Consider the following 25,184-nt stretch of genomic DNA (forward strand, 5'->3'; position numbering starts at 1 on the left):
TCCAGCTGTAGGGTATTTTAAGGGTAATATTCCGGTGTTGGTTTGCAGAAGATCGCACGTTCCTGCGAATAGTTATGTGCAGGAACAGAAAATAGATATAAACTGTATTTACTGTACATTAGGTATGCAGCAAGAACCCAGAGGAGACCACCCACAAGTGCATCTTGAACAGACATCGCCCACCTATTCAAACCAACCTATGACCTCTCCTGTACTGTAAATGACCATCCCTGTGTCCAATGGACAAAGAGATTACAGTATCCAATGTGTTAAGTTTTGGAAGATTGTATAAAAGGAGCCAGCTGCAGGCCTGGTCACACAAGACTCTAAAAGTTATCTATCTAGATGACCGAGAACCAGACTGGGTAGCGCGGCAAAATCCAAACAAGTATGTACCATTGACTGTGGCCATTATTCTTTTGTATTGTATTGCTTTGTTATTGTAACTCCCTTTCAATAATAATATGTTGTGGTGTCGGAACCCGGCATTTTAAATACAATCTGGTGTCGTGTTTTCCTTTCCCTGCTAAGGTTTAAAGTGTATTACTATAGCATGCATAGCTGTTAAGGGTTTACGGTGTATCTTTGGGTGTGTACGCGCTGCGTGTACTTTGTACAGCCAGCACGGCGTTTGTACGCTAATGGTGTAATAAGTACGTAGGTTGTGGATTAAGTATAGCAGCCGCAGCGGCTTCATTTAAAGTGTATGAAATGTCTTTTTAAAGTGTTGCTTTTAGTCCTGTATGTAAATCAGCGTTTACACCAGTCACAGGAGCCGGTGATCGGTGCGCCGGTCATCAAGACCTCCAGTGCACTGCAAAATGGCAGCTCACTTTACAGCACTGGGGGTCACAGCACTGCATAGGATCTGATGGCCGGCAGCTCTGCAGGAGCACTGATTAGCGGCTCCTAGGACTGGTATGTTTACCGGAGGGGGGTTGTGGCGCGGGGTGGGGGTAGTCACGATGGGGGTGGTTACCCAGTGGCGGTGGTAGCAATGGCAGTAACGCATTCTCAGCCGGAACATTTTTTTTTCTAAAAAATACCACGATAATGCTGTAGGGGGCATTTGCTGGGCTCTGTCCCTGCATGCATTTTTATATACAACTAGCTGGAGTACCCAGCATTGCCAGGGATTTTAAGAATGTTTGTTTACAAAAATGAATTTAAATATTAAACACACAGTATAAATAACATAGTATAAAAAAGCATGTAAGATATTATACACATCAATAAAATGAAAACCCAATGTGCTGCTGGGGGACCGTGCTACTTCCACTATATAACTCTCAGTGTGTGGGTTCATGCTACCTTCATTCCCCTCCTCACATCATGTCACTGCCCCTGTTACATGCAGCCCTGTCAACACTGACATATCATGCATGCCCTGATATACTCTGTGCTGCTGGCCCACCCCTAGGGGTGCTAGTGGTGTGTTACCCCCACAGTGTTTGTTCCCAGAGTGTAAGTCATATGTGTACCAAGTTTGGGGTAAATTGCTCCAGGCATTCCAGAGTTATGCTGTCTGCTAAAAAACTCTGTGCTGCTGCCTTAACCCTAGGGGTGCTAGGGGTGTCTTACCCCCACAGTGTTTGTTCCTAGAGTGTAAGTAATATGTGTAGCAAGTTTGGTGTAAATTGCTCCAGGCATTCCAGAGTAATGCTCTCTGCTGAAAAACTCTGTGCTGCTGCTTCAACACTAGGGGTGTCTTACACCCACAGTGTTTGTTCCCAGCTTGTAAGTCATATGTGTAGCAAGTTTGTTGTAAATTGGTCTAGGCATTCTGGAGTTATGGTGTCTCCTGAAATTCTCTGTGCTGCTGTCCCAACCCTAGGGGTGGTAGTGGTGTATAAGCCCCACCAAGTTCGTTCCCAGATTGTAAGTCAGATGTGTACCAAGTTTAGTGTAAATTGCTGCAGGCCTTCTACAGTAATGCTGTCTGCTGACGTACTCTGTGCTGCTGTCCCACCCCAAGGGGTGCTAGGGGCGTCTGACCCCCACATTGTTTGTTTCCCGAGTGTATGTCATATGTGTACCCAGTTTGTTGTAAACTGGTCTAGCCATTCGGGAGTTATGCTGTCTCCTTAAATACTATGTGCCGGTGTCCCACCCCTATGGGTGGTAGCGGTGTTTTCGAGATTGTAAGTCAAATGTGTACCAAGTTTGGTGTAAATTGCTCCAGGCCTTCCACAGTTATGCTGTCTGTTGATACACTCTGTGCTGCTGTCCCACCCCTAGGGGTGCTAGCGTTGTTTGACCCCCACATTGTTTTTTCCCTAGTGTAAGTCATATGTGTTCCCAGTTTGTTGCAAATTGGTCTAGCCATTCGGGATTTATGCTGTTTCCTGAAATACTCTGCGCCACTGTGCTACCCCTAGGGGTGCTAGGGTTGTCTAACCCCCACAGAGTTTGTTCCCAGATTGTAAGTGTGATGTGTACCAAGTTTGGTGTAAATTGCTCCAGGCCTTCCATAGTTTTGCTGTCTCCTGATATACTCTGTGCTGCTGTCCCACCCCTAGGGGTGATAGGAGTGTTTAACCCCCACAGAGTTTGTTCTAAGATTTTAAGTCAGATGTGTACCAAGTTTGGTGTAAATTGCTGCAGGCTTTCCACAGTTTTGCTGGCTGCTGACATACTCTGTGCTGCTGTCCCACCCTTAGGGGTGCTCGGGGTGTTTGACCCCCATAGTGTGTTTCCAGAGTGTAAGTCATATGTGTACCAAGTTTGTTGTAAATTGCTGCAGGCATTCCAGAGTTATGCTGTCTGCTGAAATACCCAGTGCTGCTGCGTCACCCCTAAGGGTGCTAGGGGTGTCTTCCTCCCACAGTGTTTGTTGGCAGATTGGAAGGCATATGTGTACCAATTTTTGAGTACATGGGTTCAGCAATTCCAGAGTTATGCTGTCTCCTGACATACTCTGTGCTGCCGTCCCACCCCTAGGGGTGCTAGCGTTGTTTGACCCCCACATTGTTTTTTTCCCTAGTGTAAGTCATATGTGTACCCAGTTTGTTGCAAATTGGTCTAGCCATTAGGGATTTATGCTGTTTCCTGAAATACTCTGCACCACTGTGCTACCCCTAGGGGTGCTAGGGTTGTCTAACCCCCACAGAGTTTGTTCCCAGATTGTAAGTGAGATGTGTACCAAGTTTGGTGTAAATTGCTCCAGGCCTTCCATAGTTTTGCTGTCTCCTGAAATACTCTGTGCTGCTGTCCCACCCCTAGGGGTAATAGGAGTGTTTAACCCCCACAGAGTTTGTTCTAAGATTTTAAGTCAGATGTGTACCAAGTTTGGTGTAAATTGCTCCAGGCTTTCCACAGTTTTGCTGGCTGCTGACATACTCAGTGCTGCTGCCTCACCCCTAAGGGTGCTAGGGGTGTCTTCCTCCCACAGTGTTTGTTGGCAGATTGGAAGACATATGTGTACCAATTTTTGAGTACATGGGTCCAGCAATTCCAGAGTTATGCTGTCTCCTGATATACTCTGTGCTGCTGTCTGCCCCCCTAGGGGTGCTATGGATTTCAAATAGTTTTAGTTGCGTCCGCCATGTTTTAATACGCTTGTATGTGAAATTTCACAATCTTCGCTTGTAAACTGTGGATTTGTATAGAAAAACAGACAGAAGGACAGAAAGACAAAATGACAGATTTTCATTTTTATATAGTAGATAATCGCTTTGAGAGTTTGGTCGATTTTTATCACATCCCATCCTCATCTGAGGATGAGGATGGTGATAAATTGGGCTCTTAGGGGTCTATTCATGAAGCAGTGAAAAGTAAGGAGAAATGAGCCAGTGGAGAAGTTGCTCATGGCAACCAATCAGCATTGAAGTAACATTTATAATTTGCATATTATACAATTGTACGGAGCAGCTGATTGGTTGCCATGGGCAACTTCTCCACAGGCTCACTTCTGCACTCTTTTCACTGCTTCATGAATAGAGCCCTTAGTTACACAAGACTCCTGCTGCAGCATTAGCATATTTTAGCACAGTAAAGACGCAGCTACTGTGTCCATCTCGAAAACATACCCATAATTAACAGCACCTCCACAGCAATTTGCATCTTCATACCTAAGGACAGCACTCAATTCTACTTATACTTTACTTGTCTTCTCTATTAGATGGAGGGTCAGGTGGTTGGGTAGGTATCATGGTGCTAAAAATAATGTCATCACGGCCATACCCCATGCAATGTTTCTATGTTTTTATTAGAGATGAGCAGGTTCGGTTTTACTCGGATTTACTGGAATCTCCTTATTGGCTCACGGACGTCACGTGTTTTGGTTAGCCAATAAGAAAAACCCAGAAAAAAAGAACTTGCGATAATTCTGGCGTTAAGAACCAAGTAAATCCGAACCCGCTCATCTCTAGTTTTTATGTGTGATATTTAACAAAATGTCACTGGCGGAAAGGCCACAATAATGCAATATGATATGAATCGAGTTATCAGGTCCCATGCCTTGACTTTACCTTGAAAGCATCGGGGTGTGGGAGGTTTGTCCACTTGGGACTGACTCTCCACCAAGTATGGAAGGCTCCTGGAAATTCTGGGATAGTAGACAAGGATGATTCTACTACAACATCAAAATTCACTCTTCATAAATGCAATGTTTTATATTTTTCTCCTACAACACTGCCCAGTTTAACCTCATCTATGTCTTAAATTAATCATGAAAGTAACACCATCTTTATTTCATGTATCCTTTACAGGTAGTACATATAAAATACACCTGGAATGATCATAACACATCCCATTTAACTTACAGGGGGATATCCAATTATCCCCGTTAAAACATCGGGTCCGAAAAACAGGCTATCCTGTTAAATCGCGTGTAAAAAAAACTCCCTTTCTCCCGAAAACACACAGGTTCAGTGAAACCTGTGTGTTTTCGTGTGAAACAGACCCGTTTTCGGACGAAAACGGGGCTGTTTCCGGGGATTCTGCTTCGCCTGCCAGAGGCAGGTGAAACAAAATCCCGATAAGCCGGCGCGTGCCGCGGCTTATCGAGGCTAATTAGATAGCCTCCGGTGGGACTATTAGCCCCCGTAAAAAAACAGGGCTAATTGGATATCCCCCAAAGCATGACTCCCACTGCTCAAAATCCACGTGTGTCCCCACAAAGCTGGGTTTATTGGTATCACATATATACATGGCATTTGTGATGTGTGCCTGAGCTCTTGCTCTTGCTCTTTTGGAACTACACTGACAAACGGACGGATTGGGCCCACGGGAGAGTGGGTACGTCGCCGCTGTGTCTCAACCCAGCAGACCACACCGTGCTATGCAAACCAGAAGTTGTCATTGGCTCCGGCTAGCGGACATTTCCAGCTGTGACATGCGGTGAGGTGAGGCAGAGCCTTTCATGTTATACTAACGTGTAAACCAGAGGTTTGACTATATAAAGTATATGAAAAATACAAATAATGTGTTCGAAATATCATCTTTGTGTTATTCTAATCATTTTTATAGTCAAAACTCTGGAGTAAAAAGTGTATGGCAGGTGAGACAGGGTGTGATATGGTGTGCCGGAGATCGAGATACCGGCGGTCACATGATTGACCGTGGCATACTGACTGTTAGAATGCATATAGGGGACAGGGTAATTAATTAACCCTCCTCCTACCCCAACTCTAACCCTATCTCGTCTGGGGTGGTGGCTAGGGCTAAGGACACAGGGGGTGATGGCTATGGCTAAACCCATGGGGTGGCGGCTAGGGCTTAGGACACAGGGGGTGGCGGCTACAGCTACCCTCCCCCCCTCCCCGTGGTGCCTAACTGGGGCCACTCTCCCGGGCCCTAACCCTCATCCCAATACTTACCCTCTGAATGCCATCAATCGGTGTCGGGATTCTGTCGACGGGCACCTGACCGTCGACATCCACAGTGCCGGGATACTGACCGCATCCCGTGTCATAGGTCTACCTTTCTAGTTCCACTTATAGTCACTGCTGTTTAGGTGCATTTATGTCCATCGTGAAAGTTGCAGTATAGAAGTTATATATAAATTTACCATTTTCTATATTTATATTACAATGGATTGTTCTACCTATGTTTAAATACTCTTCTTTTTTCTACAGTATTCTTTTGCCATTGGTTTCTTGTTCTGACTTGCACAAAGCAGGACAGTGATATAATATAGGCAAAGAATGTGATTGACAAGATGTATAGAGATCAGATTGTTTTTACAAAGGTCTCATTAAATATGCCCTAAGATTACCATGATAAAACTTCAAAGTATACTGCGCCTACTGTCACTTCCAGCAGGTGTCTATGTCTATGTGAAAAACTACTTAGCATGTACCCACAGCCTGTCATCCCACTTGCAGTAGATAAGCACGCAGCCTTACCCCCCCCACCACCGAATAGCGACATAAATTTACCCAACTGGTATTTGAAATATGACTTCAAGGCTTTCTCTCAGAATCCGATCACCTGCTGGCTCTCATTCAGCTGCATATTTCCCTTATTTTCCCATACCGAGTACTGAGGCATGATTATTAAAAATAAGAATTTACTTACCGATAATTCTATTTCTCGTAGTCCGTAGTGGATGCTGGGGACTCCGTAAGGACCATGGGGGAATAGCGGCTCCGCAGGAGACTGGGCACAAAAGTAAAGCTTTAGAACTACCTGGTGTGCACTGGCTCCTCCCCCTATGACCCTCCTCCAAGCCTCAGTTAGGATACTGTGCCCGGACGAGCGTACACAATAAGGAAGGATTTTGAATCCCGGGTAAGACTCATACCAGCCACACCAATCACACCATATAACTTGTGATCTAAACCCAGTTAACAGCATGATAACAGAGGAGCCTCTAGAAAAGATGGCTCACTACAGCAATAACTAGAGATGAGCGCCTGAAATTTTTCGGGTTTTGTGTTTTGGTTTTGGGTTCGGTTCCGCGGCCGTGTTTTGGGTTCGACCGCGTTTTGGCAAAACCTCACCGAATTTTTTTTGTCGGATTCGGGTGTGTTTTGGATTCGGGTGTTTTTTCAAAAAACCCTAAAAAACAGCTTAAATCATAGAATTTGGGGGTCATTTTGATCCCATATTATTATTAACCTCAAAAACCATAATTTCCACTCATTTTCAGTCTATTCTGAATACCTCACACCTCACAATATTATTTTTAGTCCTAAAATTTGCACCGAGGTCGCTGGATGACTAAGCTAAGCGACCCTAGTGGCCGACACAAACACCTGGCCCATTTAGGAGTGGCACTGCAGTGTCACGCAGGATGTCCCTTCCAAAAAACCCTCCCCAAACAGCACATGACGCAAAGAAAAAAAGAGGCGCAATGAGGTAGCTGTGTGAGTAAGATTAGCGACCCTAGTGGCCGACACAAACACCGGGCCCATTTAGGAGTGGCACTGCAGTGTCACGCAGGATGTCCCTTCCAAAAAACCCTCCCCAAACAGCACATGACGCAAAGAAAAAAAGAGGCGCAATGAGGTAGCTGTGTGAGTAAGATTAGCGACCCTAGTGGCCGACACAAACACCGGGCCCATCTAGGAGTGGCACTGCAGTGTCACGCAGGATGGCCCTTCCAAAAAACACTCCCCAAACAGCACATGACGCAAAGAAAAAAAGAGGCGCAATGAGGTAGCTGACTGTGTGAGTAAGATAAGCGACCCTAGTGGCCGACACAAACACCGGGCCCATTTAGGAGTGGCACTGCAGTGTCACGCAGGATGTCCCTTCCAAAAAACCCTCCCCAAACAGCACATGACGCAAAGAAAAAAAGAGGCGCAATGAGGTAGCTGTGTGAGTAAGATTAGCGACCCTAGTGGCCGACACAAACACCGGGCCCATCTAGGAGTGGCACTGCAGTGTCACGCAGGATGGCCCTTCCAAAAAACACTCCCCAAACAGCACATGACGCAAAGAAAAAAAGAGGCGCAATGAGGTAGCTGACTGTGTGAGTAAGATAAGCGACCCTAGTGGCCGACACAAACACCGGGCCCATTTAGGAGTGGCACTGCAGTGTCACGCAGGATGTCCCTTCCAAAAAACCCTCCCCAAACAGCACATGACGCAAAGAAAAAAAGAGGCGCAATGAGGTAGCTGTGTGAGTAAGATTAGCGACCGTAGTGGCCGACACAAACACCGGGCCCATTTAGGAGTGGCACTGCAGTGTCACGCAGGATGTCCCTTCCAAAAAACCCTCCCCAAACAGCACATGACGCAAAGAAAAAAAGAGGCGCAATGAGGTAGCTGACTGTGTGAGTAAGATAAGCAACCCTAGTGGCCGACACAAACACCGGGCCCATTTAGGAGTGGCACTGCAGTGTCACGCAGGATGTCCCTTCCAAAAAACCCTCCCCAAACAGCACATGACGCAAAGAAAAATAAAAGAAAAAAGAGGTGCAAGATGGAATTGTCCTTGGGCCCTCCCACCCACCCTTATGTTGTATAAACAAAACAGGACATGCACACTTTAACCAACCCATCATTTCAGTGACAGGGTCTGCCACACGACTGTGACTGATATGACGGGTTGGTTTGGACCCCCCCCAAAAAAGAAGCAATTAATCTCTCCTTGCACAAACTGGCTCTACAGAGGCAAGATGTCCACCTCATCATCATCCTCCGATATATCACCGTGTACATCCCCCTCCTCACAGATTATCAATTCGTCCCCACTGGAATCCACCATCTCAGCTCCCTGTGTACTTTGTGGAGGCAATTGCTGCAGGTCAATGTCTCCGCGGAGGAATTGATTATAATTCATTTTAATGAACATCATCTTCTCCACATTTTCTGGATGTAACCTCGTACGCCGATTGCTGACAAGGTGAGCGGCGGCACTAAACACTCTTTCGGAGTACACACTTGTGGGAGGGCAACTTAGGTAGAATAAAGCCAGTTTGTGCAAGGGCCTCCAAATTGCCTCTTTTTCCTGCCAGTATAAGTACGGACTGTGTGACGTGCCTACTTGGATGCGGTCACTCATATAATCCTCCACCATTCTTTCAATGTTGAGAGAATCATATGCAGTGACAGTAGACGACATGTCCGTAATCGTTGTCAGGTCCTTCAGTCCGGACCAGATGTCAGCATCAGCAGTCGCTCCAGACTGCCCTGCATCACCGCCAGCGGGTGGGCTCGGAATTCTGAGCCTTTTCCTCGCACCCCCAGTTGCGGGAGAATGTGAAGGAGGAGATGTTGACAGGTCGCGTTCCGCTTGACTTGACAATTTTCTCACCAGCAGGTCTTTCAACCCCAGCAGACTTGTGTCTGCCGGAAAGAGAGATCCAAGGTAGGTTTTAAATCTAGGATCGAGCACGGTGGCCAAAATGTAGTGCTCTGATTTCAACAGATTGACCACCCGTGAATCCTTGTTAAGCGAATTAAGGGCTCCATCCACAAGTCCCACATGCCTAGCGGAATCGCTCCGTGTTAGCTCCTCCTTCAATGTCTCCAGCTTCTTCTGCAAAAGCCTGATGAGGGGAATGACCTGACTCAGGCTGGCAGTGTCTGAACTGACTTCACGTGTGGCAAGTTCAAAGGGCATCAGAACCTTGCACAACGTTGAAATCATTCTCCACTGCACTTGAGACAGGTGCATTCCACCTCCTATATCGTGCTCAATTGTATAGGCTTGAATGGCCTTTTGCTGCTCCTCCAACCTCTGAAGCATATAGAGGGTTGAATTCCACCTCGTTACCACTTCTTGCTTCAGATGATGGCAGGGCAGGTTCAGTAGTTTTTGGTGGTGCTCCAGTCTTCTGTACGTGGTGCCTGTACGCCGAAAGTGTCCCGCAATTCTTCTGGCCACCGACAGCATCTCTTGCACGCCCCTGTCGTTTTTTAAAAAATTCTGCACCACCAAATTCAAGGTATGTGCAAAACATGGGACGTGCTGGAATTTGCCCATATTTAATGCACACACAATATTGCTGGCGTTGTCCGATGCCACAAATCCACAGGAGAGTCCAATTGGGGTAAGCCATTCTGCGATGATCTTCCTCAGTTGCCGTAAGAGGTTTTCAGCTGTGTGCGTATTCTGGAAAGCGGTGATACAAAGCGTAGCCTGCCTAGGAAAGAGTTGGCGTTTGCGAGATGCTGCTACTGGTGCCGCCGCTGCTGTTCTTGCGGCGGGAGTCCATACATCTACCCAGTGGGCTGTCACAGTCATATAGTCCTGACCCTGCCCTGCTCCACTTGTCCACATGTCCGTGGTTAAGTGGACATTGGGTACAACTGCATTTTTTAGGACACTGGTGAGTCTTTTTCTGACGTCCGTGTACATTCTCGGTATCGCCTGCCTACAGAAGTGGAACCTAGATGGTATTTGGTAACGGGGGCACACTGCCTCAATAAATTGTCTAGTTCCCTGTGAACTAACGGCGGATACCGGACGCACGTCTAACACCAACATAGTTGTCAAGGACTCAGTTATCCGCTTTGCAACAGGATGACTGCTGTGATATTTCATCTTCCTCGCAAAGGACTGTTGGACAGTCAATTGCTTACTGGAAGTAGTACAAGTGGGCTTACGACTTCCCCTCTGGGATGACCATCGACTCCCAGCAGCAACAACAGCAGCGCCAGCAGCAGTAGGCGTTACACGCAAGGATGCATCGGAGGAATCCCAGGCAGGAGAGGACTCGTCAGAATTGCCAGTGACATGGTCTGCAGGACTATTGGCATTCCTGGGGAAGGAGGAAATTGACACTGAGGGAGTTGGTGGGGTGGTTTGCGTGAGCTTGGTTACAAGAGGAAGGGATTTACTGGTCAGTGGACTGCTTCCGCTGTCGGCCCAAGTTTTTGAACTTGTCACTGACTTATTATGAATGCGCTGCAGGTGACGTATAAGGGAGGATGTTCCGAGGTGGTTAACGTCCTTACCCCTACTTATTACAGCTTGACAAAGGGAACACACGGCTTGACACCTGTTGTCCGCATTTCTGGTGAAATACTTCCACACCGAAGAGCTGATTTTTTTGGTATTTTCACCAGGCATGTCAACGGCCCTATTCCTCCCACGGACAACAGGTGTCTCCCCAGGTGCCTGACTTAAACAAACCACCTCACCATCAGAATCCTCCTGGTCAATTTCCTCCCCAGCGCCAGCAACACCCATATCCTCCTCATCCTGGTGTACTTCAACACTGACATCTTCAATCTGACTATCAGGAACTGGACTGCGGGTGCTCCTTCCAGCACTTGCAGGGGGCGTGCAAATGGTGGAAGGCGCATGCTCTTCACGTCCAGTGTTGGGAAGGTCAGGCATCGCAACCGACACAATTGGACTCTCCTTGTGGATTTGGGATTTCGAAGAACGCACAGTTCTTTGCGGTGCTACTGCTTTTGCCAGCTTGAGTCTTTTCATTTTTCTAGCGAGAGGCTGAGTGCCTCCATCCTCATGTGAAGCTGAACCACTAGCCATGAACATAGGCCAGGGCCTCAGCCGTTCCTTGCCACTCCGTGTGGTAAATGGCATATTGGCAAGTTTACGCTTCTCCTCCGACAATTTTATTTTAGGTTTTGGAGTCCTTTTTTTACTGATATTTGGTGTTTTGGATTTGACATGCTCTGTACTATGACATTGGGCATCGGCCTTGGCAGACGACGTTGCTGGCATTTCATCGTCTCGGCCATGACTAGTGGCAGCAGCTTCAGCACGAGGTGGAAGTGGATCTTGATCTTTCCCTAATTTTGGAACCTCAACATTTTTGTTCTCCATATTTTAATAGGCACAACTAAAAGGCACCTCAGGTAAACAATGGAGATGGATGGATACTAGTATACAATTATGGATGGACTGCTGAGTGCCGACACAGAGGTAGCTACAGCCGTGGACTACCGTACTGTACTGTGTCTGCTGCTAATATAGACTGGTTGATAAAGAGATGTAGTAGTAGTATGTATGTATAAAGAAGAAAGAAAAAAAAACCACGGGTAGGTGGTATACAATTATGGACGGACTGCCCAGTGCCGACACAGAGGTAGCTACAGCCGTGGACTACCGTACTGTACTGTGTCTGCTGCTAATATAGACTGGTTGATAAAGAGATGTAGTAGTAGTAGTATGTATGTATAAAGAAGAAAGAAAAAAAAACCACGGGTAGGTGGTATACAATTATGGACGGACTGCCCAGTGCCGACACAGAGGTAGCTACAGCCGTGGACTACCGTACTGTACTGTGTCTGCTGCTAATATAGACTGGTTGATAAAGAGATGTAGTAGTAGTAGTATGTATGTATAAAGAAGAAAGAAAAAAAAACCACGGGTAGGTGGTATACAATTATGGACGGACTGCCCAGTGCCGACACAGAGGTAGCTACAGCCGTGGACTACCGTACTGTACTGTGTCTGCTGCTAATATAGACTGGTTGATAAAGAGATGTAGTAGTAGTATGTATGTATAAAGAAGAAAGAAAAAAAAACCACGGGTAGGTGGTATACAATTATGGACGGACTGCCCAGTGCCGACACAGAGGTAGCTACAGCCGTGGACTACCGTACTGTACTGTGTCTGCTGCTAATATAGACTGGTTGATAAAGAGATGTAGTAGTAGTAGTATGTATGTATAAAGAAGAAAGAAAAAAAAACCACGGGTAGGTGGTGTACAATTATGGACGGACTGCCGAGTGCCGACACAGAGGTAGCTACAGCCATGGACTACCGTACTGTACTGTGTCTGCTGCTAATATAGACTGGTTGATAAAGAGATGTAGTAGTAGTATGTATGTATAAAGAAGAAAGAAAAAAAACCACGGGTAGGTGGTAAACAATTATGGACGGACTGCCGAGTGCCGACACAGAGGTAGCTACAGCCGTGAACTACCGTACTGTGTCTGCTGCGACTGGATGATAAATAATGATATAAAAAATATATATATATCACTACTGCAGCCGGACAGGTATATATTATATAATGACGGACCTGCTGGACACTGTCTGTCAGCAGAATGAGTTTTTTATAGAATAAAAAAAAAACACCACACAAGTGAAGTCACACGACGAGTGTTTAACTTTTTCAGGCAATCACAATATAGTATACTATACTACTAACTATACTGGTGGTCAGTGTGGTCAGGTCACTGGTCAGTCACACTGGCAGTGGCACTCCTGCAGCAAAAGTGTGCACTGTTTAATTTTAATAATAATATGTACTCCTGGCTCCTGCTATAACGTATAACTGGCACTGCAGTGCTCCCCAGTCTCCCCCACAATTATAAGATGTGTGAGCTGAGCACAGTCAGATACGAGTGTTTAACTTTTTCAGGCAATCACAATATAGTATACTATACTACTAACTATACTGGTGGTCAGTGTGGTCAGGTCACTGGTCAGTCACACTGGCAGTGGCACTCCTGCAGCAAAAGTGTGCACTGTTTAATTTTAATAATAATATGTACTCCTGGCTCCTGCTATAACCTATAACTGGCACTGCAGTGCTCCCCAGTCTCCCCCACAATTATAAGATGTGTGAGCTGAGCACAGTCAGATACGAGTGTTTAACTTTTTCAGGCAATCACAATATAGTATACTATACTACTAACTATACTGGTGGTCAGTGTGGTCAGGTCACTGGTCAGTCACACTGGCAGTGGCACTCCTGCAGCAAAAGTGTGCACTGTTTAATTTTAATAATAATATGTACTCCTGGCTCCTGCTATAACCTATAACTGGCACTGCAGTGCTCCCCAGTCTCCCCCACAATTATAAGATGTGTGAGCTGAGCAGTCATATATATACATAGATGATGCAGCACACTGGGCTGAGCAGTGCACACAGATATGGTATGTGACTGAGTCACTGTGTATCGTTTTTTTCAGGCAGAGAACGGATATATTAAATAAAACTGCACTGTCTGGTGGTCACTGTGGTCAGTCACTAGTAAACTCTGCACTCTCTACAGTTCTACAGTACTCCTAATCTCCAGTAAATCAGGTCAATCTCTCTCTCTCTCTCTCTTCTAATCTAAATGGAGAGGACGCCAGCCACGTCCTCTCCCTATCAATCTCAATGCACGTGTGAAAATGGCGGCGACGCGCGGCTCCTTATATAGAATCCGAGTCTCGCGAGAATCCGACAGCGTCATGATGACGTTCGGGCGCGCTCGGGTTAACCGAGCAAGGCGGGAAGATCCGAGTCGCTCGGACCCGTGAAAAAAAACATGAAGTTCGTGCGGGTTCGGATTCAGAGAAACCGAACCCGCTCATCTCTAGCAATAACCCGATTTTTTGGTAACAATAACTATGTACCAGTATTGCAGACAATCCGCACTTGGGATGGGCGCCCAGCATCCACTACGGACTACGAGAAATAGAATTATCGGTAAGTAAATTCTTATTTTCTCGAACGTCCTAAGTGGATGCTGGGGACTCCGTAAGGACCATGGGGATTATACCAAAGCTCCCAAACGGGCGGGAGAGTGCGGATGACTCTGCAGCACCAAATGAGAGAACTCCAGGTCCTCCTCAGCCAGGGTATCAAATTTGTAGAATTTTACAAACGTATTTGCTCCTGACCAAGTAGCTGCTCGGCAAAGTTGTAAAGCCGAGACCCCTCGGGCAGCCGCCCAAGATGAGCCCACCTTCCTTGTGGAATGGGCTTTTACAGATTTTGGCTGTGGCAGGCCTGCCACAGAATGTGCAAGCTGAATTGTACTACAAATCCAACGAGCAATAGTCTGCTTAGAAGCAGGAGCACCCAGCTTGTTGGGTGCATACAGAATAAACAACGAGTCAGATTTTCTGACTCCAGCCATCCTGGAAACCTATATTTCCAGGGCTCTGACAACGTCTAGCAACTTGGAGTCCTCCAAGTCCCTAGTAGCCGCAGGCACCACAATAGGTTTATTCAGGTGAAACGCTGAAAACCACCTTAGGGAGAAACTGAGGACAAGTCCTCAATTCCGCCCTGTCCGAATGGAAAATCAGATGAGGGCTTTTACAGGATAAAGCCGCCAATTCTGACACGCACCTGGCCCAGGCCAGGGCCAACAGCATGACCACTTTCCATGTGAGATATTTTAACTCCACATATTTAAGTGGTTCAAACCAATGTGACTTTTGGAACCCAAAAACTACATTTAGATCCCAAGGTGCCACTGGAGGCACAAAAGGAGGCTGTATATACAGTACCCCTTTCACAAACGTCTGAACTTCAGGGACTGAAGCTAGTTCTTTTTGGAAGAAAATTGACAGGGCCGAAATTTGAACCTTAATGGACCCCCATTTCAGGCCCATAGACACTCCTGTTTGCAGGAAATGTAGGAATCGACCTAGTTGAAAAATTCCTCCGTCGGGGCCTTACTGGCCTCGCACCACGCAACATATTTTCGACAATGCGGTGATAATGTTTTGCGGTTATATCTTTCCTGGCTTTGATCAGGATAGGAATGACTTCATCCGGAATGCCTTTCTCCTTCAGGATCCGGCGTTCAACCGCCATGCCGTCAAACGCAGCCGCGGTAAGTCTTGGAACAGACAGGGTCCTTGCTGGAGCAGGTCCCTTCTTAGAGGTAGAGGCCACGGATCCTCCGTGAGCATCTCTTGAAGTTCCGGTTACCAAGTCCTTCTTGGCCAATCCGGAGCCACGAATATAGTGCTTACTCCTTTCCATCTTATAATTCTCAGTACCTTGGGTATGAGAGGCAGAGGAGGGAACACATACACTGACTGGTACACCCACTGTGTTACCAGAGCGTCCACAGCTATTGCCTGAGGGTCCCTTGACCTGGCGCAATACTTGTCGAGTTTTATAAACATGTGGAAGACTTCTGGGTGAAGTCCCCACTCTCCCGGGTGGAGGTCATGTCTGCTGAGGAAGTCTGCTTCCCAGTTGTCCACTCCCGGAAGGAATACTGCTGACAGTGCTATCACATAATTTTCCGCCCAGCGAAGAATCCTTGCAGCTTCTGCCATTGCCCCCCTGCTTCTTGTGTCACCCTGTCTGTTTACGTGGGTGACTGCCGTGATGTTGTCCGAATGGATCAACTCCGGGTGACCTTGAAGCAGAGGTCTTGCTGAGCTTAGAGCATTGTAAATGGCCCTTAGCTTCAGGATATTTATGTGAAGTGATGTCTCCAGGCTTGACCATAAGCTCTGGAAATTCCTTCCCTGTGTGACTGCTCCCCAGCCTCGCAGGCTGGCATCCGTGGTCACCAGGACCCAGTCCTGAATGTGCGGCCCTCTAGAAGATGAGCACTCTGCAACCACCACAGGAGAGACACCCTTGTGCTTGGTGACAGGGTTATCCGCTGATGCATCTGAAGATGCGACCCGGACCATTTGTCCAGCAGGTCCCACTGGAAAGTTCTCGCGTGGAATCTGCCGAATGGGACTGCTTCGTAGGAAGCCACCATTTTTCCCAGAACCATTTCATTGATGTACTGAGACTTGGCTCGGTTATAGGAGGTTCCCGACTAGCTCGGATAACTCCCTGGCTTTCTCCTCCGGGAGAAACACCTTTTTCTGGACTGTGTCCAGGATCATCCCTAGGAACAGAAGACGAGTCGTCGGAATCAGCTGAGATTTTGGAATATTGAGAATCCAATCGTGCTGCCGCAACACTACCTGAGATAGTGCTACACCGACCTCCAACTGTTCCCTGGATCTTACCCTTATCAGGGAATCGTCCAAGTAAGGGATAACTAAAATTCCCTTCCTTCGAAGGAGTATCATCATTTCGGCCATTACCTTGGTAAAGACCCGGGGTGCCGTGGACCATCCATACGGCAGCGTCTGAAACTGATAGTGACAGTTCTGTACCATAAACCTGAGGTACCCTTGGTGAGAAGGGTAAATTGGGACCTGAAGGTAAGCATCCTTGATGTCCCGAGACATCATGTAGTCCCCTTCTTCCAGGTTCGCAATCACTGCTCTGAGTGACTCAATCTTGGATTTGAACCTCCGTATGTAAGTGTTCAAGATTTTAGATTTAGAATCGGTCTCACCGAGCCGTCCGGCTTCGGTACCACAACAGTGTGGAATAATACCCCGTTCCCTGTTGCAGGAGGGGTACCTTGATTATCACCTGCTGGGAATACAGCTTGTGAATGGCTTTCAAAACTGCCTCCCTGTCAGAAGGAGACATCGGTAAAGCCGACTTTAGGAAACGGCGAGGGGGAGACGTCTCGAATTCCAATTTGTACCCCTGAGATATCACCTGAAGGATCCAGGGGTCTACTTGCGAGTGAGCCCACTGCGCGCTGTAATTCATTGAGACGGGCCCCCACCGTGCCTGATTCTGCTTGTAAAGCCCCAGAGTCATACTGAGGGCTTGGCAGAGGCGGGAGAGGGCTTCTGTTCCTGGGAACTGGCTGATTTCTGCAGCCTTTTTCCTCTCCCTCTGTCACGGGGCAGAAATGAGGAACCTTTTGCCCGCTTGCCCACGAAAAGCCTGATAATACGGCGTCTTCTTATGTTGAGAGGCGACCTGGGGTACAAACGTGGATTTCCCAGCTGTTGCCGTGGCCACCAGGTCTGAAAGACCGACCCCAAATAACTCCTCCCCTTAATAAGGCAATACTTCCAAATGCCGTTTGGAATCCGCATCACCTGACCACTGTCGTGTCCATAACCCTCTACTTGCAGAAATGGACAACGCACTTAGACTTGATGCCAGTCGGCAAATATTCCGCTGTGCATCACGCATACTGTATATAGAAATGCATCTTTTAAATGCTCTATAGGCAATAATATACTGTCCCTATCTAGGGTATCAATATTTTCAGTCAGGGAATCCGACCACGCCAACCCAGCACTGCACATCCAGGCTGAGGCGATTGCTGGTCGCAGTATAACACCAGTATGTGGTTAAATACATTTTAGGATACCCTCCTGCTTTCTATCAGCAGGATCCTTAAGGGCGGCCATCTCAGGAGAGGGTAGAGCCCTTGTTCTTACAAGCGTGTGAGCGCTTTATCCACCCTAGGGGGTGTTTCCCAATGCACCCTAACCTCTGGCGGGAAAGAATATAATGCCAATAACATTTTAGAAATTATCAGTTGTTATCGGGGGAAACCCACGTCACACACCTCATTTAATTTCTCAGATTCAGGAAAACTACAGGTAGTTTTTCCTCACCGAACATAATACCCCTTTTTGGTGGTACTCGTATTATCAGAAATGTGTAAAACATTTTTCATTGCCTCAATCATGTAACGTGTGGCCCTACTGGAAGTCACATTTGTCTCTTCACCGTCGACACTGGAGTCAGTATCCGTGTCGGCGTCTATATCTGCCATCTGAGGTAACGGGCGCTTTAGAGCCCCTGACGGCCTATGAGACGTCTGGACAGGCACAAGCTGAGTAGCCGGCTGTCTCATGTCAACCACTGTCTTTTATACAGAGCTGACACTGTCACGTAATTCCTTCCAACAGTTCATCCACTCAGGTGTCGACCCCCTAGGGGGTGACATCACTATTACAGGCAATCTGCTCCGTCTCCACATCATTTTTCTCCTCATACATGTCGACACAAACGTACCGACACACAGCACACACACAGGGAATGCTCTGATAGAGGACAGGACCCCACTAGCCCTTTGGGGAGACAGAGGGAGAGTTTGCCAGCACACACCAGAGCGCTATATATATACAGGGATAACCTTATATAAGTGTTTTTCCCCTTATAGCTGCTGTATTTTTTATTACTGCGCATAATTAATGCCCCCCTCTCTTTTTTAACCCTTTCTGTAGTGTAGTGACTGCAGGGGAGAGCCAGGGAGCTTCCCTCCAACGGAGCTGTGAGGGAAAATGGCGCCAGTGTGCTGAGGATATAGGCTCCGCCCCCTTCTCGGCGGCCTTATCTCCCGTTTTTCTGTGTATTCTGGCAGGGGTTAAATTCATCCATATAGCCCAGGAGCTATATGTGATGCATTTTTTTGCCATCCAAGGTGTTTTTATTGCGTCTCAGGGCGCCCCCCCCAGCGCCCTGCACCCTCAGTGACCGGAGTGTGAAGTGTGCTGAGAGCAATGGCGCACAGCTGCAGTGCTGTGCGCTACCTTGTTGAAGACAGGACGTCTTCTGCCGCCGATTTTCCGGACCTCTTCTTCTGGCTCTGTAAGGTGGCCGGCGGCGCGGCTCTGGGACCTATCCATGGCTGGGCCTGTGATCGGTCCCTCTGGAGCTAATGTCCAGTAGCCTAAGAAGCCCAATCCACTCTGCACGCAGGTGAGTTCGCTTCTTCTCCCCTTAGTCCCTCGATGCAGTGAGCCTGTTGTTAGCAGGTCTCACTGAACATAAAAAACCTAAAACTAAACTTTTCACTAAGCAGCTCAGGAGAGCCACCTAGTGTGCACCCTTCTCGTTCGGGCACAAAAATCTAACTGAGGCTTGGAGGAGGGTCATAGGGGGAGGAGCCAGTGCACACCAGGTAGTTCTAAAGCTTTACTTTTGTGCCCAGTCCTGAACCCCTTCCTATCTAGCCAGCAACACTGTGTAGATTATGGGCACTAGAGTCCTTAGGGGACCCTAGCGCTGTCCCAGAGTCTACAGAGCAGGCGCAGGTCTCAGGGAAAATGGCGCGGTGGCCATTTTCCCAGTGATTTCGGCAGCGCTGCAGCTGTGCCGCTGGACTCTGGAGGGTATTTCAATTAATGGGTGCAGGGTGTGTGATGTGGGCCCCCGTGTGTGCACTGCACACACTGCACCCATTATAAATACGCCACTGCTAACAGCTCATTCAGATATTAGTTGGTACCTAAACACTATAAGTTTCATACATACATATAACAGTGGCGTGCGGTGAGGTCAGTGGCTGGTGAGGCACTACAGCCATAATGTCCGCTGAATCCCGTCGATGACCCCTACCGCCGCCGAGCCAATGCCTGCTACTGCCTCTGAGCCGATGCCCGCTGCCCCTGCCAATGGCTTACAAACTCGCCCACCATCAACTGACCCAGCCCTCCGCCACTAATTTGCATCTCACTCTGATGCCGCCAATGCTCGCTGCCTTCCTGCTCATCATACTTGTGATATACTGTCCATTTTTATAGAAAAAAATAAAAATGAGTGTTCGGGACTGGGAAGGGAGTGGGAGAAGGACATGAATGCAATTTTGTTGTCCAGGGCTTCCATTAACTTAATGGAGAAGGGTCTGAATGGGTTAAAAAAATAAAAAAATGCGTGTGGTCCCCCCTCCTAAGTATAACCAGCCTCGGGCTCTTTGAGCCGGTCCTGGTTGTTTAAATACTGGGGAAAAAAATTGGACAGGGGTTCCCCATATTTAGACAACCAGCACCGGGCTCTTAGGCCGGTCCTGGTTCCAAAAATATGGGGGACAAAAGATGTAGGGGTCCCCCATATTTTTAAAACCAGCACCAGGCTCCACTAGCCAGGGACATAATGCCACAGCCGGGGGACACTTTTATGTAGGTCCCTGCGGCCGTGGCATTACCCCCCCAACTAGTCACCTCTGGCCGGGGTTTCCTGGATGAGTGGGGACCCCTTAAATCAAGGGGTCCCCCCTTCCAGGCACCCAAGGGCCAGGGGTGAAGCCCGAGGCTGTCCCCAGCACCCCTGGGTGGTGGGTGCCAGGCTGATAGCCATGTGTGTAAAAAAAGAATATTTTTTTTGTGGAACTACAAGGCCCAGCAAGCCTCCCCCGCTTGCTGGTACTTGGAGAACCTCAAGTACCAGCATGTGGGGAAATAACGGGCTCGCTGGTACCTGTAGTTCTACAACAACAAAAAATACCCAAATAAAAACACAACACACACACCGTGAAAGTAAAATTTTATTATAACACACTTACACACTCACACATACTTACCTACATCCCACGCCGATCACGTCCACTTGTCCAGTAGAATTCAATAGGGGTACCTGTAAAAATGAGAGACAGATTACTTACCTACATCCCACGCCGGTCACGTCCACTTGTCCAGTAGAATCCAATAGGGTAGGGGGACCTGTAAAAATTAACATTATACTTACACATCCACGGGAGAGAGAGAGAGAGAGAGAGAGAGAGAAAGAGAGAGAGAGAGAGAGAGAGAGTCACACAAACTAACCTGCTGCTGGAGGACGGAGGCGGCGGAGAAGGACGGGGGAGAGACGCATGTACTGCAGGCCCACCGCTGCTGGGTGTCAGGTGAGCAGGAGGACGGAGCCGGCGGAGGAGGATGGGGGGGAGAGCCGCACACACTGCAGGCCCACCGCTGCTTCCCGCTACCTCCAACGCCACTCACCGCCTCCAGCGCCGTGTGTGGGTGATTGGACAAACGGATCCAGGACAGGTGCCTCGCTGACATGGGGGTGGTGTCCCTGTCAGCGAGGCACTTGTTTAAGTGCCGCTTTCCCTGTCTTTTTTAATGGGCTTTTACAGCCCAGTGCTTGGCCCCGACCCCCGCTCTGTCCCCGTTCCCATTATCCACGGGAGGCACTGCTATCAGTGCCTCCCAAAGTACTTTAGGGACCTCAAATTATTAGAATAAAATAAGATGCTTATGACACAGAATATGTGTCATAATAAGTATCTTCTTTTTATTATTTGAATAATTAATCACAGGGGAGGCCACTGCCTCCTACCTCCCCTGCCAGCACATCCCTGATACAGGGGGGCAATGGGTTGAATGGGAGGACACTGGGCTGGATCGGAAAGGGGGGCAGTGAGATGGTGATTGGAGGGGGACACACTAGGCTGGAGAAGGGGGACTCTGAGCTGAATGAGGGGGGACACTGTGACTGTACTGGCTGGGGGTTTCTGGAAGTAGGGGTAGCATACCTCCCAATATGACCCCCTCCAGGAGAGACACAATGCTCTGCTTCTGAACTTTTCTCATCATTTATGATTACCAGCACCTGTGTTGAACAGGTTACTGGATAAGAAAGGTGTTTCACCACAGGTGATGGCAATCATAGATTAAGAGGGAAGTCCAGGGGCAGAGCATTCTGTCCCTCCTGGAGGGGATCATGGGGTAGTGAGATGGCTGCAGTGGGCTGGTAGGGGATGGAAGGGAGACACAGGGATTGGGGAGTCAGTAATGGTGGGGGACAGGGACACTGGACTGAGCACTGACCTGTTGTTGTTGTTGCTGTTGTCCCTGGTCCCGCATGCTAGCTGCAGCATCACACCCTCACACAGCAGCCCCTCAGATGCCTGGCCGTGCTCTTCAGTGGGATCCTGAGGAAAAGAGACTGTTGTGCCCAGCGTTTGTCTCAAATAGCCTCCATCAGCGAGAGGCTGACCTCCTGTGAGGTCAGTAGGCGTGGCCTCTCTCTGACTCCGTGGCTGGCTCCTGATCAGTGCTGGCAGAGGCATGAGTCATGACAGATGACTTCAGTGGCCCCCACACGGATTGATCTACTGTGTAAACTCCTGGTAAATCCGCCCCTGATAAGTGTATTGTAAGCAATAAAAATGCATCCGGCCCGTGGGTGGGGTTGGGGGGCGGGGGGGGGGAGGGGGGAGGGCGGGGGCATCTGACTCTGCCCATCTGTTCCAGCCCACCCCCTGCCGCTGTCCAATGATTGACAGGGGTGTGCCTTGATGTGAGCTAAAGGCACAGCCCCTGTCAATGAGGCAATTGTGCTGGTGCCGCTTTTCATTCATTTTTCAATGGGCTTTTCCAGCCCGTGATTTGGCTCCGCCCCCTGCCCGCCCCCCTCTTCAGACACTTTATTATTGTCACTGGGAGGCAGCGCTCTCGCTGCCTCCCATAGAGGTTTGGCTGCATTCTCAGGCTAAAAATGATTAAAATAATACAAAGTAGAATCTGTGTTATTAGTATCTTCTTTGTATTATTTTAATCATTATGACAGGGGAGGCACTGCCTCCCCTGACTGCACGTCCCTGACATATAATAAAACTGTAACGTTTGTGTCTGTACATAGTGTTTTATTGGAGAAATATACTTCTAGGGACTGCTTATGAACTATGGAGACACATTTCTTGCCTGCTTGTTTATTCGGCATCACGCAAAAACTTCTGGATGAATTTGGATAGTGTTTTCACTATTGTATTGTATAGCTTAGTGACCTAGAAATAAACTGAGGTAAGTATGATCTTGATGTGACATCAGGGAGAGGAGCAATAAAGGAAAAAACAGATATTTGATACTGAAAGTTGGTGTCCCGATCATGCTTCTGCGTAGCTTGACTCCTCCCAAGTTATGCAATGGAACCCGACTTAAAGTGACTGCGTTGCAGAGGAACCTTATTGAAGAGATTCTAATGGCTTGTGGCGCAGGTGAGACTGTGTTTATACCACTTATACCTATTACCCCCAACAATTATTTTTTTCATTTCAAACACCTGCAGTTTTCTGTCAGCATCAGCTTCTCTATGAAGATTAAAATTACGGGGGCAAATGCTCAGGGATACAGGTGCATAGCTCAGGGGGATGTGGTTATGTGACCACCGGTCTCACTATACCAATGCCGGGATCCCGACCAGTGAACAGACCTACCAACAGGGACTATTCCCACTCGTGGGTGTCTACGAACCCATAATGTGGGAATAGAACCTGTGGTGAGGGCAGCGAGCCACCGAGCCCACTGCGTGGTGAGCGCAGCAAGCCCACAAGGGGATTCGTTGCGCTCATCACCCCTGCCGGCCATACAAAAGCCGGGGATCCCGCCGTTGGTAAGGTGACCGGCGGTCTTGGAACCGGCGGGCACGCGAACCCAACCCAAGCTCAGGACTAGCTGCTTCTCCAAGGGACTGCTTCACGTGGCTTGCTCAAGAGTAAGAAGAATATTAGATGGCACTACTGTCTTTGTAAAACTAGTTCTGCTGAGTAATAACAGACATCCACGCTAGTGATGCTGCAGGCAAACACTAGTTATGAAAAATGTATTATTATTATTATAATTATTATTATGAAGAGCAATACATGCATAATTAATTAATAATAAATACATAAGAAAATATGGGGATGCAGTTGTAAGGTTTACAATATCAATAACCATAATGTCGACACCGCAATGTTGACAGTTACGATGTTGATGGTGTTTAAATGTTGACCAACGCCACGTTAATATCCTCAGCATGTCGACATGTTCACAATGTCAATATCTGAAATGTCGACATGTATAATCAGTATGTCAACATTAGGATTAGGCTGCGAGAGGAGAGATTTAGGATTAGAAACTAGGGATAGGGTTAGGAATAAGGAGTAGGTAAGGGATAGGCGATAGAACTCCCTGGATTGCCGCTCGCCAGATGTCTCAGCAGGAACTGCTCCTCACATGACTGGCAGGACCCAGAAGACACCGCTGCCATCAGGACCAGGTAAGAATCTGCTAGACCACCAGGGACAGTTTGTTAACATTTTATCATGTTGACATTTCAGCAGTGTCTGCACGATGAATATCGACAAGATTAATGGCAACCTAGTATACCACCCCTGGAAATACGTACTGAACAGTTTTGCGTTTAATAATTGCAATTATTATTTTTTATAAAGATAGTAAAAATAATTTACAAAAGGGCAAAACCGAAGCACAAGAGTGAAACGGCAGTTTTGTAACGTCAAATGTCTAATTTTGGCAAAATGGGCCCTTTTATACTGTAGGTAAAGTTCATATAAAAGTGGTGAAGAACTGGGACCAGGTGAGAATCTCATCTCAAGCTGCACAATCCAATGGGTGGCAAATATGAGATTCCCACTGTCCTTTCTTGTATATAACATGTCTTACCCTATGTCCCCTAGCTGTTCTGTCAGGGAGCACTCTTCATTAAAGAAATGATTGCAGAAGGAGCAGAGGATGACAAGATTTCTCTGTGCTTTCTCTTTTAAATCTATGTAGTAAGGTGGGAAATATTTGGTGTCAGTGAGCAGGCAAAAGCCCCTGCGCATTAGGGTGACTAGTGCAGGGGTTGCAAACATGCATCTATTGGTATGAGGAACTGGGTGGATATGGGATGATATTGGTTGAATTTGAGGTATATGCACAATGCATTGGGCCCACATACAAATAGAATATTACAGACAAAATATTTAAATGAGAGACAAGTGCTGTACGGAGTATATTTAGCAGGAAGCCCCACAGAATGACTTTCTTAGGGCTGGTGCAGGGCTTCTTTGCACCCTGGGAAAAGTTTCAGACTATCTTCACTCCTACCCCCAATATCCCCTTCCCAGCCCCTCACACGCTTGAAATAAAAATAAAAACTCTTATCATTCTTGCTGGATAGATGGAAAGGCTGCAATCTAGTTGTACTGATGTGCAGCTGCACTGATGTCCTGATGCACTAATATCTGCTGTAGAATACTGT

At 47.6% G+C, this 25,184-nt stretch overlaps 1 protein-coding gene across 1 annotated transcript in view; it reads right to left on the reverse strand.

The window, feature by feature from the left end:
• Positions 1 to 22,294, reverse strand: part of FOXN1 (forkhead box N1) — a 284,468-nt gene extending 262,174 nt beyond the window's left edge. The window contains exon 1 of the mRNA XM_063955982.1: positions 21,986 to 22,294. The gene's annotated coding sequence lies outside the window, so the exon portion shown is untranslated. The remainder of the gene's footprint in view (positions 1 to 21,985) is intronic.
• Positions 22,295 to 25,184: the final 2,890 nt, after the last annotated feature.

This window comes from Pseudophryne corroboree, chromosome 2 (assembly GCF_028390025.1).
Source record: "Pseudophryne corroboree isolate aPseCor3 chromosome 2, aPseCor3.hap2, whole genome shotgun sequence".
Classification (NCBI taxonomy): Eukaryota; Metazoa; Chordata; class Amphibia; order Anura; family Myobatrachidae; genus Pseudophryne; species Pseudophryne corroboree.